Source organism: Carassius gibelio, chromosome B22, assembly GCF_023724105.1.
Source record: "Carassius gibelio isolate Cgi1373 ecotype wild population from Czech Republic chromosome B22, carGib1.2-hapl.c, whole genome shotgun sequence".
In the NCBI taxonomy this organism is placed as follows: domain Eukaryota; kingdom Metazoa; phylum Chordata; class Actinopteri; order Cypriniformes; family Cyprinidae; genus Carassius; species Carassius gibelio.
This window is the reverse complement of record NC_068417.1, coordinates 1979422-2000071: the sequence shown is the minus strand read 5'-3', so window position 1 is coordinate 2000071 and position 20650 is coordinate 1979422. Positions and strand designations below refer to the sequence as shown.

General features: G+C 35.0%; 1 protein-coding gene and 1 long non-coding RNA gene across 4 annotated transcripts in view; one reads left to right on the top strand and one right to left on the bottom strand.

Moving 5' to 3' along the window:
• Positions 1-793: 793 nt before the first annotated feature.
• Positions 794-13881, bottom strand: LOC127987629 (uncharacterized). Of its 3 annotated transcripts, none has more exons than XR_008161282.1 (4): positions 13046-13881; positions 12869-12903; positions 12091-12125; positions 794-919 (listed from the first exon to the last, which is right to left on the bottom strand). It is a non-coding gene; the product is annotated as an uncharacterized LOC127987629 (long non-coding RNA). The 3 variants fall into 3 exon arrangements; XR_008161281.1 differs by lacking the exon at positions 12091-12125 and adding an exon at positions 1341-1375 and having other exon boundaries at positions 796-919; XR_008161283.1 differs by lacking the exon at positions 794-919 and adding an exon at positions 11641-11669.
• The window catches only part of LOC127987560 (uncharacterized), a 1055570-nt gene continuing 1039820 nt past the window's right edge, over positions 4901-20650 (top strand). The window contains exon 1 of the mRNA XM_052589928.1: positions 4901-5034. The gene's annotated coding sequence lies outside the window, so the exon portion shown is untranslated. The remainder of the gene's footprint in view (positions 5035-20650) is intronic.

Sequence of the window (20650 nt, the reverse complement as noted above, 5' to 3'; positions counted from 1 at the left end):
AATCCCACACTTTATTATGCAGAGTATGCATGGAGGTAATGCTAAAAACAGGTAGTAGAACAATCCAAATACAATAATATTTAAAGGTTTTTGTGAAATAATTTGGCACATAAATGCATATTTTTTTGCAGCACTTACAAGACAAACCCTTGTACCTTTATGACTGAAACCAGTGGATCTTTTATTTTGGTGGAAACCTACAGTTTCTGTCAAAAACATGTTTTAGTAATGTGTCTCATTACAAGAGTTGTGTACATTTGTGCAGTGAAAATGTGTTGAACAGTTCGAGAAGGGAACCTTCCACCAGTTGATTTCTAATGGGAACGCCCCCGGACTGTGTCTTCTTTACCGTGGGGAATGCAGAATGAGATTTCTACCGCAGGGCACTCTAAAATGTTAGAACCAGCAGCCTTAGTGTATACAGTGTGGTTGTGCTTCGGGTGATCCTTGAAAGTGTCCCAGCGCTAGGTCCATTCTGACGCCGTCCCCTCCACTCTCTCCCACTTGTGCACTTTCTGTACCGTCCTGTATAAACATTTACATTTAATCATTTAACAGACGCTTTTATCCAAAGCGACTTACAAATGAGAAGAACAGAAGCAGTCAGGTGTACAAGCGAAAAACAACAGTATACAAGTGCCATGACAAGTCTCAGTTAGTCTAGTATAGAACGCATAGCCAGGTTTTATATATATATATATATATATATATATATATATATATATATATATATATATATATATATATAAAAGACAAGAAAAGAAAATGTTTCTTGAAAATGAGTCAAGACTCAGTTCGGATTGAGATTGGGAGGTCATTCCACCAGCTGGACACAGTCCAGGAAAAGGTCCTTGAGAGTGATTATGAACCTCTTTGGGATGGCACCACAAGGCGTCGTTCACTTGCAGAGGGCAAACTTCTGGAGGGCACATAAGATTTAACCAGTGAGTTTAGGTATGTTCACAATGTTTCACAATAACTTTGATATTGTGAAATATATTTAACTGAAAACTCAATGCAAAATAAATCACACAATATTTTCACTTTAAAGTTCAGTAACAGTGAGGTTGGAAACAAAGTGGACAACACTATTCATTAAACACTTATTTAATGTATTCAGATGAAAATGTACAATATTAACAAATTATTCACAAGCAGTGTTTTCAGAGCCCCCAGTTACACTGTTTTAATCAGAACACTAACATTACAGTGTAGTAAAATAAGTAAAATCTAATTCAGTAAATTTTTTATAAACTAAGTACAATCAAAACCTATCACAAAAGGTCAAAGCATCTCTAGCAGAAGTGACAGCGCCATGTAGCAGAAGAACAATTTCTTACCAATGTTTCAAGAACAAGCTGGATCCTCGATGACTCTACAAGGGGAAAGAAGAAATGGTTTACTGAAAAGTTCTTAAAAAGCAGGATTTCATATTATACCATTTCTTTAAACCACTGGTTCTCAAACTTTTTATACCAAGTACCACTTCAGAAAATATTTGTTATTAAATATTAAGGTGCACCATAATGACCAACATTACATTTCAGCAGCGTAGTAGGCCAAACTATTCAGCTACAGGTCTACAGTTAAAAAATGAGGCAGTTTTATTTCTAATAAGAATATTAATTGTTGTCAGACACTTTACCATGGTAAATACAGTTTGAACATTAACACTAGAACTGTGCTTACAGTATTGTTCAAAATAATAGCAGTACAATGTGACTAACCAGAATAATCAAGGTTTTTAGTATATTTTTTATTGCTACGTGGCAAACAAGTTACCAGTAGGTTCAGTAGATTGTCAGAAAACAAACAAGACCCAGCATTCATGATATGCACGCTCTTAAGGCTGTGCAATTGGGCAATTAGTTGAAAGGGGTGTGTTCAAAAAAATAGCAGTGTCTACCTTTGACTGTACAAACTCAAAACTATTTTGTACAAACATTTTTTTTTCTGGGATTTAGCAATCCTGTGAATCACTAAACTAATATTTAGTTGTATGACCACAGTTTTTTAAAACTGCTTGACATCTGTGTGGCATGGAGTCAACCAACTTGTGGCACCTCTCAGCTGTTATTCCACTCCATGATTCTTTAACAACATTCCACAATTCATTCACATTTCTTGGTTTTGCTTCAGAAACAGCATTTTTGATATCACCCCACAAGTTCTCAATTGGATTAAGGTCTGGAGATTGGGCTGGCCACTCAATAACATTAATTTTGTTGGTTTGGAACCAAGACTTTGCCCGTTTACTAGTGTGTTTTGGGTCATTGTCTTGTTGAAACAACCATTTCAAGGGCATGTCCTCTTCAGCATAGGGCAACATGACCTCTTCAAGTATTTTAACATATGCAAACTGATCCATGATCCCTGGTATGCGATAAATAGGCCCAACACCATAGTAGGAGAAACATGCCCATATCATGATGCTTGCACCTCCATGCTTCACTGTCTTCACTGTGTACTGTGGCTTGAATTCAGAGTTTGGGGGTCGTCTCACAAACTGCCTGTGGCCCTTGGACCCAAAAAGAACAATTTTACTCTCATCAGTCCACAAAATGTTCCTCCATTTCTCTTTAGGCCAGTTGATGTGTTCTTTGGCAAATTGTAACCTCTTCTGCACATGCCTTTTTTTTAACAGAGGGACTTTGCGGGGGATTCTTGAAAATAGATTAGCTTCACGACGTCTTCTAACTGTCACAGTACTTACAGGTAACTCCAGACTGTCTTTGATCATCCTGGAGGTGATCATTGGCTGAGCCTTTGCCATTCTGGTTATTCTTCTATCCATTTTGATGGTTGTCTTCCGTTTTCTTCCACGTCTCTCTGGTTTTGCTCTCCATTTTAAGGCATTGGAGATCATTTTAGCTGAACAGCCTATCATTTTTTGCACCTCTTTATAGGTTTTCCCCTCTCTAATCAACTTTTTAATCAAAGTACGCTGTTCTTCTGAACAATGTCTTGAACGACCCATTTTCCTCAGCTTTCAAATGCATGTTCAACAAGTGTTGGCTTCATCCTTAAATAGGGGCCACCTGATTCACACCTGTTTCTTCACAAAATTGATGACCTCAGTGATTGAATGCCACACTGCTATTTTTTTGAACACATCCCTTTCAACTAATTCAACTAATTGCCCAATTGCACAGCCTTAAGAGCGTGCATATCATGAATGCTGGGTCTCATTTGTTTTCTGAGAATCTACTGAACCTACTGGTAACTTGTTTGCCACGTAGCAATAAAAAAATATACGAAAAACCTTGATTATTCTGGTTAGTCACATTGTACTGCTATTATTTTGAACAATACTGTACATACACAGGTAAATGAAAAAAAAAAGTTTAAATTAAAATGTAATTTTAAATGTAATTATGTAACAAAAGTTACAAAACTGTACTGTACTTTAACTGTAACATACTTAAATGTGCAAAAAAAAAACTTACTCAAAGATTAAGTTAAAATATATTAACATTAATTAGTTTAATTTAGTGATTCACCTGCATAACAACTAGAGGGGGCCTGACACTTTGAGAACCATGGCTTTAAACAATCCTTTTTTTTTTCATTTTCATTAATTCATTAAAATTATATTATTTAAATACCGACATTTGCACTTATATGTTGCAGAAAACACTTTGAAACTATTATAAGCATACAAACATATTATAACACACCTAATGCATGGGATTCATATCAGGAAAATATGGGAAAATCTCTAAAAGACAGACATCAACACATAACTCACCAGTAACACATTAGGTGAGCATCTAACTTGATCATCTGTGATAAAGCAATGCAAAAATAGACACACGGGTATTTATTTATCTGCAGGTTACATGTCCTTTAAACTACCCATTTGTAAACTCTGGTAATACTTTACTATTTTCAAAAGATAATAAAGATAAAGTTAGCGATTTTCTTACCTCATTTTGACAGGATGTTTTCAGGACCTCGCAGAACACCTGACCCTTCTTGTGTTCACAGTTTTTGTTCTCCATTGACATGTCACGACTCAAATTCGCTCAAAATAAATAAAAAATGTACAGGCAAATATGAAATAATTCGGGACCGACCGAGCAGTCAGTTATAACGAGCAGCAGCTCACATCGCCTCACTCACAGAAAGACGACAATAACGGTCATATTTTTAAATGTAGAAAAGCGCGAACCGATTCATTGTCCAGTTTCCTGAATGACAGCCAGATTAACCAATCATGATAGAAGTAATAAAATAAAACTACCAATGGGAGTTGTTTCAGTGTGATAAAGCAGCGAAATGTATCGTTTTATTGTTGTTAATGATGATAATATTTAACATACTTTAGATTTTAGAATAGGTATCATGACTAAAATATTTTTAAATGCTATTAAAATAATAATTAATTTAAATAATTTAATATAAATAATTTAAAAGCTTGTTAACCTTTTTCTACCATTTAGCATTAAACATTTTTAACGTTGTTTCATTAAAACAACTGACCTTATTTCAACCATATTTCAACGTTGAAAGTTGGTCATGTGCTGGAAGTTTTTCAACAGTTCATCTTTAAACGTTGAATCAACGTTGTTTCAACGTTGAAACCACAACTGACCTTATTTCAACCATATTTCAACATTGAAAGTTGGTCATGTGATGGATGTTTTTAAACCATTCAGCTTTAAACGTTGAATCAACGTTGTTTCAACGTTGAAACCACAACTGACCTTATTTCAACCATATTTCAACGTTGAAGGTCGGTCATGTGCCGGCTGGGTTAGTACAGACTCGTTTTCTTTCCGTTTATTTTCGTGAATTTTAATGTGTGTTTTCAGTCTTTTGATTTGATTTGAACTGAAAAAAAGGCACTGAATCAGGAGTCGATTATTCCCCTTGATGGAATCGATTCCTTTGATTCGACTCTGATTCCGAGCGCCTCCACATTCCCAGATTTCCCAGCCCTGGCCTGCAGCGAGGACACTGCGCAGATAGCAAGAGAGAAAGCGTAGCTCGCTGGATTTCATCCACTTTATGTCCTAAACAACATTTGTACAGGTAGGCTATAACTTTAGCACAGACTCTACTAATTGTAACAATCGCGAACATTGTTTTTGTATATTTAATCCAATCCGTCGTCTCAGAGATGTGCGAAATAATAGCTGAAAAGCGACAGGCCCAAAGCACAGAAACAATGAGCGTTTTAAATACTTATAAAGTCTCTTTTATAGTGGACAAGACTGCGAGTGTGTTTTTAAAGAGAGGTTATTGAACACGCATCTGTTTCTGAAAGTGTTTGTCGTGTTTCTGCTTCTGTGTTATGCTGTTGTTTTTGTTATGCGAAATCGAAAGTATTTTTTAACCAGACATTTCTCAGTCCGAGTGACGTCACCGCTTCCGCGTCCAATCAAAAGGTGCTAATATACACTCACAATGTGATTATAATACTACCAAAAATTGATAATCATAACTTTTAACAACATACCGAAGTCACAGATAACCAGACAATGAAAAAATAAATAAATAAATATAAAATGATTTGTGTTTGGGACTACCCAGCCGGCATTTCAACGTTGATTCAACGTTGAAACAACGTCAGGTACCATGGTTGAATCAACGTTGAAAAACCTTTCGATTTTGCAAATTGGATCAACGTTGAAATCACGACGTTGATTCACCGTTGAAATCGTGACGTTGATGTATGGTTGAAATCACAACGCTGATTCACTGTTGAAATCCCGACGTTGAATCAACGTCCCACCCAGCACCAGACGTCATTTGGACGTCGTTTTCTGGTCTAAATCAAGTCGGCCCGTCATGGCCATCTTTTAGACCAAAAAGCGACGTTGAAAATTGGTCTTCATTTGGTCCGTCGGATTTGGTCCAAATTAAGCCCAAAAAGCGACGTTGAAAATTGGTCTTCGTTTGGTCCGTCGGATTTGGTCCAAAAAGCGACATTTAACGTCTTTTTTTTTTTTTTTTTAATTTAGCCCAAAAATAGATGTAAATGGGCTTTAGTCCAAATTTAGCAGAAAAAAAACTTTTATTTCGCACCACAAAGCCATTAACATAAACTAGTGAAGAAATTAGACATCATGTCTGATCGCACTGTTAAATATATTTAAATATATTTTGAAAACACTTGATGGTCACGCGCTGTACTGGAGTCACCATGGAAACGGGGCTCAGCTCAACCGTCAAGCAGCTGAACAGACGCTGTCTCTCATGGTTGTTTTCACTAATTTCAGGTAAGTTTAATCCCTAAATTACACAAATGTTACATAAAAGTGTCCCTGAAACTTTCTTTCATGTAAATGACACGCTTTCGTTGAAAATGTAGTTTATAGAAATGGTCAGTGTCTTCATGAAAAGTCCGTTAGCATCTCAACTGTAATGCTAACTACAAGAGGTAACTTTATGTGCATTTTTCACAATATATTTCGCCTACATCAGCATGAATCTGTAATTTTCTTATATATGTGTGTGTTTATATAATATTTTCATAATGTGTGTGTGTGTGTGTGTGTGTTTGTTTGCATGTTAGTTATTTTGATGTCCACACTGTAAGAGTATTAATCGATTAGTAAACCTAAAACTTTAAATTCTGTTATTATTCTTTTAATTTTTTTGTATAATCTGTAAATTAATTTTCTTTTCTGCATTTCACCTCTGCTATAGTTTATTTATAATAAACATGGCATTGTATAATAAATATTGTTGGCTTAGACAGATTGACAGAATGACAGATTGTTTATGTTCTAGATTCTTCCATGCTGATGGCCGTGCGTGTATTCAGCTGAAGAACATTTTTAGACATTATGAAACATATAACTAGTAAGTAATACCTCAGACATACACTATTATTCAAACGTTTAAGGGTCAGATTTATCATGTATTTACATTTACATTTATTCATTTAGCAGACTCTTTTATCCAAAGCGACTTACAGATTAAGACAGTGGAAGCAATCAAAAACAAGAGCAATGATATATAAGCAATGTTATAGTGCTATAACAAGTCTCAGTTAGCTTAACACGGTACACATAGCATGGGATTTTAAATAATATAATAAATAAAGAGAAAACAGAATTAAAAAAAAGAGTAGAACAAGCTAGTTAGAGGTCTTTACTCGTACACACACACACACACAAACACACAATTGCATAATAAATGTAAAGAAAATATAATACAAAAAGATTAGAAAGGTAGTTAGATTTTTTTTAAGAATAGAATTAGAATAGTGAGTATTAAAGTTAGAGGATCAAATAAAGGTGGAAGAGAAATAGAAAATATTATTTAAAAATGTATTTAAAATAAATCTTTTATGCTCACCACTGCTGCATTTATTTGATTAAAATACAGTAAAATAGTAATATTTGAAATTACTAGGGGTGTCCTTGACTAAGGTTTTTCACTGTCGAATCAGAATGTTCGAATCTTGCCGATATTCGACTGATAGTCTAATCATATGTTTGGGGGCAGAATACATTGAGTCAAGTCTGACATTCGACAGTCATAATTACTGATCTTAACACACTGGTAAAATGTGTTATGAACACCTCGCAGATATAAACGGGGTAAATAATAGTTCATCATTGATGGATCTTTTCTATTTCAGAGACTGAAAATCATTGATAAACCACAAGGTAATTGTGAATAAACTTATTGCAAGAGGAATAAGAAGAAGAAAAGAAAATGCATGTGTGATTTAATATTGCTTCTTATTTTTCAATGTTGAAAGTTCTTTCTTCTCATCTTTGTGCATTTTCAGATGTTGTGCATATTTATGGATCAAATTATTTAACGTTGTTTAACTTTTTAACATTATAATATTGGTTGTCTTCTCTTTTTTCATAATTAAGCTCCAACCCCAGTTAAGCAGACCTGAGCAGCTGATCAAGGATCAGCAGAAACTCTGCAGAACGGGGCTCCTCCAGCCCAGGACTGGACACCAGTGTTGTAAGTCATTCTGTCTCTTTATAGTGAATGTTCAGAACATATTGCAGGAGATCTCAACATTGTCTCACAAGGTCCTTTTACATGCAGAGTTTTGCACCAACCTAGTGCAGTGCACCTGAACACATTAATCAAGGTCTTCAGTTTTACTAACTATAAGTCACAGACAGGTGAGTGTGATCAGGTGTGGACGTAAACACTGGGTGTGTTTCACTCAGGTCCGTTGCTCAGTACTCAGTGGTGAAGGGCTGCCTCAATCACTATTTTCATTTTACGGTGCACTGATAATTCGCTATAAGAAAACACGTAATAGATTTTAAAACACAAACCAATAATATATTTCAGCATAAACATATCACTAGACAGGTAATGTCTAATCTAGTAAACATTTCCAATTAATTTATTAATTAAATCTTGCACATACATGTAATAAAGTATTCATCATAATGTGCTGTAAATAGCATTAAAGTAAGATATCAGTTTTATTGTTGTGCATTAATGTCAGTAGTGATGTTGTACAATGAGGACAGAGATAGTCACCAGTGTATAGTGAGCCACAGTGCTTACCAGTACCTACATTTATATACACAATATATTCACAACTTGGCAAACTGTGAAGCTGATTGAGACGTAAACTCTGCATGACAGTGGACCTTAATCCAAGCATATGTCTCTGTACTAAAGTAATGGGAGTTACCAGATCAGGGTGTTTTTAGACCATGATACCTGATTGGCTGACATCATAGTGACGGTAGGTTTAGGGTGGGGTTTAGGTAAGGGGGATCATTTTGATTGCATGATTTAGAAACACCCAGCAGTTTGAAAACACCCACAAAGTCATAAACGCCCACTTTTACTCTGCAGAGACCTAAGTCTCACCTTAAGGGCCAGAGCTGACAACCCCTGACATACTGATTAGTTAATAATCCCTCATAAAGAATGAGTACACTTTAATTTGTACATTTTGGACAAACATTGTTTTTTTATTATTAATTTACATTTTAGTTACGGTTTTCTTTCTCACTTTAGATGCTGCAGAAAAAAGAGCGAGGCTAAAGCATTCAAAGTGGAAACATCTGCCGTGGCTCATTAATCCAGAATTGGGACGGAGGAAGGAGCAGAAGAAGCAGAAGATCAGAGATCAGGCAGAGATCTACTGGTGCCCCTGTGGGAACCCCATTTACCTACTGTGTTAGTTTAACCAAAGATTTTCCTCACTCACCTTTATGTTGTTCCAAACCAGACTTTTGTTCATCCTTGAAACATAAATGCGGAACTTTTTAATGAAATCTGAGATTATTTTCTTTATATAAAATAACACATTCACACAAGCACCATGATGCATCAGTGTTGCATTGGCGTGAGAGCTGGCGCTTTTGGTGCTTTTGTGAAAATCCATTGGGGAGTCATAATTTCTGAATAGATTATTTTTGCTGTTGTTATTGTTTGTTTTTTTTTGTACACAAGGCATCTGTTAAAAAAATATCTTAATTTGTGTTCTGCACAAAAGGGTGTTATGGGTTTGGGGCAACATGAGGGTAAGTAATTAATGACAGAATTAAAATTTTTGGTTGTTCTATTGTGGTTATAATTGGTCATAGTTTATTTGTCTTGAAAAAATATATTTATACAGAAACATGGATTAATTTGATAAGTTTATAGTAAAGCCTTTTAAATTGATAAAAAAAAAAAATCTAAATAAATACTACTCTTTTGCAAGGTCTATTAAAAAAATATGGACAAATGTAATGGTTTCCACAAAATATTTGGCAGCACAACGGTTTTAAACTGATAATAATCAGAAATGTTTCTTGAGCAGCAAATCAGTATATTATAATGATTTCTGAAGATCATGTAATACTGAAGACTGAAGTAATTGTGTTAAAAATTTCAGTTTACAGGCATAAATTACATTCTACAATGCATCCACATAGAAAACAATTATTTCTGTAGTTATATTTCACAATATTACAGTTTTTACGGTCTGTTTAATCAAAAGAAGCTTAAGATGTGTTTAAGATTTTACATGAAAGATGTAATGTGTCAATAAATGTGTCAATATACTGTGAATTGTCTTATTTTCACTAATTAGGAATATGACAAATAATTCATGGTTGTAATTAGGTCTGGAAAAGACGTCTTTTCACCGTTCACTATTCAACCACATTTAAACGTAATTTGGACGTCTATTTATAGACGTCTTTTTGACGACCTGAAAAAGACGTCGTTTCACCTTTCACTTTTCAACCACATTTAAACGTAATTTGGACGTCTATTTATAGACGTCTTTTTGACGACATGAAAAAGACGTCGTTTCACCTTTCACTTTTCAACTAAATTTTAACGTTGTTTAGACGACTGCCAATGACGTCTTTTCGACGTCTTTTCAACGAGTTTTTGCTGGGTGGGGTTGAATAACCTTTCGATTTTGCAAATTGGATCAACGTTGAAATCACGACGTGGATTCACCGTTGAAATCGCGACGCTGTTTCACCGTCTTACCTGCATTACGGGTGAATTAGGGTCGTGCTGCAGACCTGGGATGAAAGCTGAATGAGGTGTTGATTTTGAAAAGTTAATCAGCGTTGATAACACGACATTGTTTCCCCGTCGTACCTTGCACCGTGGGTAAATACACCTAGATCCGAGTTTGCATTTAGATCAACAGGGTACATGCAAGGCTAAAAATCTAATGACTGGCAGCAATGGCTTTACAAACAACTTCAATAAACTACCACATGCTCAAAATTGTCAAACAGCAGTTAAATTTTGGAAACATACTGTATAAAACAGATGAAAATAATCCCACACTTTATAATGCAGAGTATGCATGGAGGTAATGCTAAAAACAGGTAGTAGAACAATCCAAATACAATAATATTTAAAGGTTTTTGTGAAATAATTTGGCACATAAATGCATATTTTTTTGCAGCACTTACAAGACAAACCCTTGTACCTTTATGACTGAAACCAGTGGATCTTTTATTTTGGTGGAAACCTACAGTTTCTGTCAAAAACATGTTTTAGTAATGTGTCTCATTTCAAGAGTTGTGTACATTTGTGCAGTGAAAATGTGTTGCACAGTACGAGCAGGGAACCTTCAACCAGTTGATTTCTAACGGGAACCCCCCGGACTGTGTCTTCTTTACCGTGGGGCATGCAGAATGAGATTTCTACCGCAGGGCACTCTAAAATGTTAGAACCAGCAGCCTTAGTGTATACAGTGTGGTTGTGCTTCGGGTGATCCTTGAAAGAGTCCCAGCGCTAGGTCCTTTCTGACGCCGTCCCCTCCACTCTCTCCCACTTGTGTACTTTCTGTACCGTCCTGTATAAACATTTACATTTAATCATTTAACAGACGATTTTATCCAAAGTAACTTACAAATGAGAACAACAGAAGCAGTCAGGTGTACAAGCGAACAACAACAGTATACAAGTGCCATGACAAGTCTCAGTTAGTCTAGTACAGAACACATAGCCAGGTTTGTTTTATTTTTTTATATATATATAAAAGACAAGAAAAGAAGGAAAAGTGCTAGCATTAGTTGGTTAAGTTCCGGTGAAAAAGAGGAGTCTTAAAATGTTTCTTGAAAATGAGTAAAGACTCAGCAGTTCGGATTGAGATTGGGAGGTCATTCCACCAGCTGGGTACAGTCCAGGAAAAGATCTGTGAGAGTGATTGTGAACTTCTTTGGGATGGCACCACAAGGCGTCGTTCACTTGCAGAGGGCAAACTTCTGGAGGGAACATAAGATTTAACCAGTTTGTTTAGGTATGTTCACAATGTTTGACAATAACTTTGATATTGTGAAATATATTTAACTGAAAACTGAATGCAAAATAAATCACACAATATTTTCACTTTACAGTTCAGTAACAGTGATGTTGGAAATAAAGTGGACAACACTATTCATTAAACACTTATTTAATGTATTCAGATGAAAATGTACAATATTAACAAATTATTCACAAGCAGTGTTTTCAGAGCCCCCAGTTACACTGTTTTAATCAGAACACTAGCAATACAGTGTAGTAAAATAAGTAAAATCAAATTCAGTACATTTTTATTAAACTAAGCACAATCAAAACCTATCACAAAAGGTCAAAGCATCTCTAGCAGAAGTGACAGTGCAATGAAGCAGATGAACAATTTCTTACCAATGTTTCAAGAATAAACTGGATCCTTGATGACTCTAAAAGGGGAAAGAAGAAATGGTTTACTGAAAAGTTCTTAAAAAGCAGGATTTCATATTATACCACTTCTTTAAACCACTGGTTCTCAAACTTTTTATAAGTACCACTTCAGAAAATATTTGTTATTAAATATTAAGTTGCACCATAATGACCAACATTACATTTCAGCAGCGTAGTAGGCCAAACTATTCAGCTACAGGTCTACAGTTAAAAAATGAGGCAGTTTTATTCTAATAAGAAAATTAATTGTCAGACACTTTACCATGGTAAATACAGTTTGAACATTAACACTACAACTGTGCTTATACACAGGTAAATGAAAAAAAAAGTTTAAATTAAAATGTAATTTTAAATGTAATTATGTAACAAAAGTTACAAAACTGTACTGTACTTTAACTGTAACATACTTAAATGTGCAAAAAAAAAAACTTACTCAAAGATTAAGTTAAAATGTATTAACATTAATTAGTTTAATTTAGTGATTCACCTGCATAACAACTAGAGGGGGCCTGACACTTTGAGAACCATGGCTTTAAACAATCCTTTTTTATTTTTATTTTTTATTTTCATTAATTCATTAAAATTATATTATTTAAATACCGACATTTGCACTTATATGTTGCAGAAAACACTTTGAAACTATTATAAGAATACAGACATATATAACACACCTAATGCATGGGATTCATATCAGGAAAATATGGGAAAATCTCTAAAAGACAGACATTAACACATAACTCACCAGTAACACATTAGGTGAGCATCTAACTTGATCAGCTGTGATAAAGCAATGCAAAAATAGACACACGGGTATTTATTTATCTGCAGGTTACATGTCCTTTAAACTACCCATTTGTAAACTCTGGTAATACTTTACTATTTCCAAAGATAATAAAGAGAAAGTTAGCGATTTTCTTACCTCATTTTGACAGGATGTTTTCAGGACCTCGCAGAACACCTGACCTTTCTTGTGTTCACAGTTTTTGTTCTCCATTGACAGGTCACGACTCAAATTCGCTCAAAATAAATAAAAAATGTACAGGCAAATATGAAATAATTCGGGACCGACCGAGCTGTCAGTTATAACGAGCAGCAGCTCACAGTTAGCCGCCTCACTCACAGAAAGACGACAACAACGGTCATATTTTTAAATGTAGAAAAGCGCGAACCGATTCATTGTCCAGTTTCCTGAATGACAGCCAGATTAACCAATCATGATAGAAGTAATAAAATAAAACTACCAATGGGAGTTGCTTCAGTGTGATAAAGCAGCGGAATGTATAGTTTTATTGTTGTTAATGATGATAATATTTAACATATACCTTTAGATTTTAGAATAGGTATCATGACTAAAATATTTTTAAATGCTATTAAAATAATAATTAATTTAAATAATTTAATATAAATAATTTAAAAGCTTGTTAACCTTTTTCTACCATTTAGCATTAAACATTTTTAACGTTGTTTCATTAAAACAACTGACCTTATTTCAACCATATTTCAACGTTGAAAGTTGGTCATGTGCTGGAAGTTTTTCAACAGTTCATCTTTAAACGTTGAATCAACGTTGTTTCAACGTTGAAACCACAACTGAACTTATTTCAACCATATTTCAACATTGAAAGTTGGTCATGTGCTGGATGTTTTTCAACCATTCAGCTTTAAACGTTGAATCAACGTTGTTTCAACGTTGAAACCACAACTGACCTTATTTCAACCATATTTCAACGTTGAAGGTCGGTCATGTGCCGGCTGGGTATGTGAGCACGGAGACTGTAGTGTACACCGTGAGTCTGAAAAGGGTTATCTTAAATGTGAAATATGAATAAACAGTGCTTATAAACGCCTGCTGAGGTAGTATTCTCAAGTGAAGTGAGTTGAACACTTAACAACCGAATAAGACCAGTGCATTTGTGTGTAACTCACTTTATTTTATATAGACGGTTTATAGCGATATAAAAACACTCGTGCCTCGTTTTGATATTTAAGCATAAATGTAAGGAATTATTATTATTAAACGTGCAGTACGTTACGTAACGTTCCCTTACGAAAATTAACCATGGTTTTACTATAGTAAAACTGTAGTTAACTATGACTGTAGTAACCGTGGTATTTTGGTGCGAACCATGGTTTTTAAAAACCATGGTTTTGATACCATGGTTTTACTTCAATTGTATTGTAATAATAATATAGTAAAACTGTAGTTTTCCATGACTGTAGTAACTGGTATTTTTAAAAACCATGGTTATGATTCCATGGTTCTACTACAGTTATATTGTAGTAATACTACAGTAAAACCATAGTTACCATGGTCTTTGGAGCAAACCATGGTTTTTAAAACCATGGATCATTACCATAAATTGGTTATAGTGTAGCCATATGGTTTTACTAAATTATCTTGAATTACATTTAAGTCATTTTAGTTACAACAAACATCTACAAAATAACAACAGAAAGAAGTTCCCATGATACAGACTTTATTACAGAAATTACATAATCTGAAAGAAAATATAAACTTGCATTTGTTCTCACGTGTGACATAAAACAATAAACTACAAAGTTGTACAAAATTATTGCTGATAAAGTGGTGCTGTGCAATGGTTCAGTTGCTCATTTACAAATAACAAATAGCAATTTGTTCTACTGTAATAATGATTTATATACAAAAATAACATTGTACAAATAAACATGACTAAGAGCACCTTTAAATACACAGCTACCTCCTCTAAAATGTCTATAACCTGTAAACACGTGCCCAAGCATAAATTTGCAATTTATACTGTATATTAACATGATTACAACACCATTACTTAACAATGAATTACTTCATTACTTAAAAACACAACTAAAAGTTTATTTTTCTTTTAAATGGAAAATTCTTACATACTACAAAATAAATTCAGAAGAAATGAGCAGTTCTGTAAAATAATGTTTAAAATGATATCCACTCACAAGAGATGAAGACATAGAGTCTCCTCATGGGGGATGAATACTCCACACTTGAAATTCAAAGGGAAATTTTTTTGTTCAAATACATGTGATGCAGCATCCATGCCAGTAGCTGTCAGTATGAAGTCTGTCATATAGGCCAGTAGGTTACAGTCCAGCTTTGGTTTGGTTCTGTCTTGACCTTCAGCCCAAATGGACGCAGGAGCTAAAATGAGAAGAATACACACCACATTAACACACAGCTTGCTGGAATACTCAACTGTACTATTGAGTAGCCATGTAACAATGTCCAAGTGCAATAATGTCCATTCAGCCAGTGTTTTCATAAATAACCCATAAATTATTAGGGCTCCAAAAGCCAAGCAGAAAGAATGTACATTATATGGTCAGCTGAGTGTATTCTCCTTTAAAGTGTATACTCTTGAAATGTTAAACAAAACAAGAAGTACTAGTCTCATATATACATCATTTCACAAAAGAGAAAATGGGTTGGAATAAAGGACAAAAGACATCTAACCAACAAAGGGATAGATCTCTAGACACTCAATTCAATCTTAAATGCATAAATAATAAGGAATTGAGAAATACCCAGATAGAACATCAAGAAAGGGTTTTTATTCACCTAAAGCTATTGTATTGTTTCAAACTGGACCTATTTTATGGTTATTTTTTATTCCTTTTACAATTTAAAAAAAAGATTGGCTCTGTTATATTTCACTTCATGGTAAGAACAAATCAGAACATTCTTCCAAAGTTCACGTTTTGTGTTCCACAGAGTCATAAAGGTCTGAAAAAACATGCGAGTAGATGATGACAGATATAAGATTTTTTTTTTTGGTAAGTTAATTATCCATTTAATATTTATCATATTTAATTTGGGGAGTTATACTGACATTTGTTAGACAAACATTCATTGGATTGTAAATGTACTTGCCAATAGAACTCACTTTCTTTCAGTCCAAGAATTATCTCTTTTTTTTCATGTTGGTATACACTGGACAGGTCTTTTTTAGCAGACTGGGGACCAAAAAAAAAATTAGATATACAGTACATACCATATAATCATTATATGTTTATTGATGGCATTCACTACGACTTTACTATTTACCTATAGTAAATAAATCAGCAAACAGCTGATGGTTTCACACTCTCTCTTTTCTGTATTAAAGAAGATGATAATTAGAAATGACATTTTTGCCAGTCACAAGTTGTCCAAAATCATCAAATGTAATGTTTAAAGGGTTAGTTTATGCAAAAAATGAAAATTCTATCAGTAATTACTTACGCTCATGTTGTTACAACCCCGTCATTTTCGTTCATCTTCTGAACACAAATTAAGATATTTTTGATGAAATTTGAGAGCCGCCTCACTCCTTCATAGGCTTCTTGGTATTTTCATCCTGCTGGCCCAGAAAAGTTAGTAAAGACATCGTTAAAATAGTCTGACTACAGTGGCTCAACTAGAAGTTAATCAAGCAATGAGAATACTTTTTGTGCACAAAAAATAAAAATATATAAATAACAACTTTATTCAACTATCAACTTTCTTCAGTGTGGGCCTCTGGCGTTATGGAAGCATATGGGTAGCATTATTCAATTTGGGATGTAATATGCAAAATGACAATGCAATATGTAAAATGGCAATGCATTTCTGTATTTACATTTACATTTTCCAATACATTTGTGCAACCTTTGGTGCAAAATGAAAATGAAAATTAAATTACATAATTTTCATTTGCCATTTCCTACACCAGTTTTAATATGTAAAATGAATATTAATTTTAACGCTTTATAAGTTGCAAAATTAAAATGAAAATGTATTACAGAAATGATTAGATATGTCTAACATGTTCAAGCAAAAACTGTGGCAAAATGATCATTTAAATGCTATTTTTGTTAAATGCATTAACACTCACAGTCAAGACACTTGCGATTGCATTTTCATTCGGTGTCCCGCAATGAATGTAGCAAAATTTAAAGTGCACATTGAAAATGTATTCCGAGCCGATCAAATCTCCGCCCCCTCCCGCCCTGTCAATCACTGCGTGAACAAGGCGGGGCTTACAGAAGGTCAAGAGACTCAAGTGAGAGAAAATGGACAAGACAGTTGGCCGGTGTACGTTTTGATCATTTCGGTTTATGGCTTCAATATTTCATTCGCACTTGTGGGCGGAGCTGAAACGCTGCTTTCATCTGATTGGTCGAATCGCTCCGCTTTCAGCTCGGTCTTTTTATTGTTTCAGGCAGAATAAGAGTCAGTGCGAGTGAAGCAGTGTAATGTCTGAAACCACCGCTCACTGTTAATTAGCGTAATATTTGAATCAGATGTAGCTGGGCACATAATTCGTGCTGTCGATACCTGCAAATTATTTCTAGGTTGTAGTATTGTATGATTATTGTCCCACTGATAAATACAGTGCAAATAGTTCTCTCTCTTTGGATAAAAGTGAAGTGGAAATAAAAATCAATAATAGACTGAACAGTTCCATGTCTGTAACATTCACCACTCTCATCTTTTAAGTCAAAAGGCACTAGGTATGTGTGTGTGTGACATTAATAAATAATTGTAAAAATTAATATAGTTAAATTTCTAAATAAAAATAGTAAAATTAGCTCTATGCTGCTCAGTGCTCATGCTGCTCATGCTGCTCAGTGCTCATGTAGCCTACCCCAGAGCGCCCTCTCGCGGCTGTGGACGGTAATGTTTTCTCTTGGTCCTGAATAAATGCGACTTATAGTCCAGTTCGACTTATATATGTTTTTTTCCTCGTCATGACGTATTTTTGGACTGATGCGGCTTATACCGAAAAATACAGTTAACATTATTATTATTATTTATTATGAGAGTAATTGATACAGGCTAGAAATGTTTCACCCAATTCAGCTCAGATCTTCAGACTCGTCCGACCCGTGTTGCTTGTATAACTGGCCAGACTTACCTTCCCAAAAAATCCTATTTAATTTTATTTCATAAATGTAACTATATTTATTTCCACTTCACTGTTATCCAAGGAGACAGAACTATTTGCACTGTATTTATCAGTGGGACAATATTCATACAATAATTTAATGGGGTCTCTTGCAGGTCTCAGCAGCACAAATTATGTGCCCAGCTACATCTGATTCAAATATTACGCTAATTAACAGTGAGCGGTGGTTTCAGACATTACACTGCTTCACTCGCACTGACTCTTATTCTGCCCTGAAACAATAAAAAGACAGAGCTGAAAGCGGAGCGATTCGACCAATCAGATGAAAGCAGCGTTTCAGCTCCGCCCACAAGTGCGAATGAAATATTGAAGCCATAAACCGAAATGATCAAAACGTACACGGGCCAACTGTCTTGTCCATTTTCTCTCACTTGAGTCTCTTGACCTTCTGTAAGCCCCGCCTTGTTCACGCAGTGATTGACAGGGTGGGAGGGGGCGGAGATTTGTTCTGCTCGGAATGCATTTTCAATATGCACTTCATTGAATATGCGGGTCATTGAATGAAAATGCAATCGTAAGTGTCTTGACTTTGAGTGTTAATGCATTTAAGAAAAATAGCATTTAAATGATCATTTTGCCACAGTTTTTGCTTGAACGTGATAGACATATCTAATCATTTCTGTAATACATTTTCATTTTAATTTTGCAACTTATAAAGCGTTAAAATTAACATTCATTTTACATGTCAAAACTGGTGTATGAAATGGCAAATTAAACCTATGTAATTTAATTTTCATTTTCATTTTGCACCAAACGTTGCACAAATGTATTGGAAAATGTAAATGTAAATACAGAAATGCATTGCCATTTTACATATTGCATTTCCCAAATTGAATAATGCTACCCATATGCTTCCATACTGACGTGAGTTCATGAGAGCGATGGGTCAGGATCTACCATTATAGATTGGTCTGGATGTAGTGTTTAAAATGGTTATAAAGTGTGCATTTCCTGGATGTCCGAATCGTGAGAAACCAACAAGAAAACGTAAAAGTGCCTTACCAATGCCGCAAAATTAATGGCTTAAATTTCACTTTCCCATCAAATGATCGTGAGCTTCATCTTCTCAGTTCTCGCGCATGCGTTTTGGATTTCATCAAAAATATCTTAATTTGTGTTCCAAAGATGAACGAAAGTCTTACGGGGTTGGAACAAAACGAGGGTGACTAATTACTGACAGAATTTTCGGGTGAACTAACCCTATAAGATCTGTGCATGGGAGACAGTGGATGTCAAAATATATTAACAATACAAATTCAAATTCAATTTCTATTGTTTATAGATCTGCCAGGTTCTCACACCAGCCAATCACAGTGCACTCCCTCTCCCGAATACTGATTACTCAGACCTGCACCTCATCATCACACTCATCACCTCCATCATAAATACACACACCTTACCCCAGCTCATTGTCCGGTCTCATTACCTTACCTCATCCAGCAATCTCCCAGCTTTGTCCTTGTTCCTTCTCCATTGTATCTGTCTTGTCACCCATCGTATCATCCATCAGTCCTCTCACCTGTAAGTGAAAACATTCCATTCACCTCCAGAATCCAGTTCTCCAATTTATCATTGTGCATCTCACTTACCTGCTTTTTTCTGTACCGCTCACTGTTTTCAATAAACTTCCTGTTAACTTCCCTCTTCCTTTCCTGAGTCTGCTTCCAAAACAAAGTTCTGTGAATGTGAGATGCATTACACACGGAAGAAAATGGTGGGTAACAAAGAAATCTCCAACCACAAGAACTCGTTTTTCTCAAGCCATTTTTCCACACCTGTCGAATGTAGTAACATTTTCAGTGAGACAAGATTAAACGTGACTTCCGAAGAAAAGCATATCAACATTGCGATTTGGCTTAGTGCAGATCAAGTGTGACATGGGATCATAGTCAAATACTTCATATATAGATGTTCATCCATATTTTATTTGGGAAGTAAAACTAAAACTAGTTTGACAAAAGTATTTTTTTTTTTTTTTTTTGTACAAATTTACTTATCACAAATGCATTTGAACTAGAACACATCTTCAGGTCCTTTTTTTTTCATGGGGGTATAGTTGGCTGGAAAAAAGGTTTTAAAAAACAAAACAATTCATTATGTACCATATATATTCATTAATGTTATTTTAAGGCAATAGTTAGAATTTATATTTGAACAAGCAGCCACAAGTTGAAAAGACAGTTTGAAGATGAAAATGTGATTGAAAACTTAACTGACACTTTTTTTTAATTTTGGTCCAGAAAATTTTTGTTTTATTTTTTTATTTGGAAGTGTATTCTTACTGTATTTTAGTCTTGTCAGTGTCACACCCTCAGCTCGTTCCCTCAGCCCCAGTCACCATTGCCAGTCACCATCCACTCGATCTCCCATGCACCGCCCACGTGAACCGTCACCTGAATACTAATTACCTGCACCTGCACCAGCAATCACCACACCTTTTAAATACTCACCTCACTCACTCACTCACCGGCTGGAATCAAGATTGCATGGACATTCTTTGTGGATCTTCTGCCTGCTCCTTGTGGACCGTAGTTGTGGCTCTGTGGAGATTCAGACACATCGATTAAGGGAAGTGACTCTTTGTT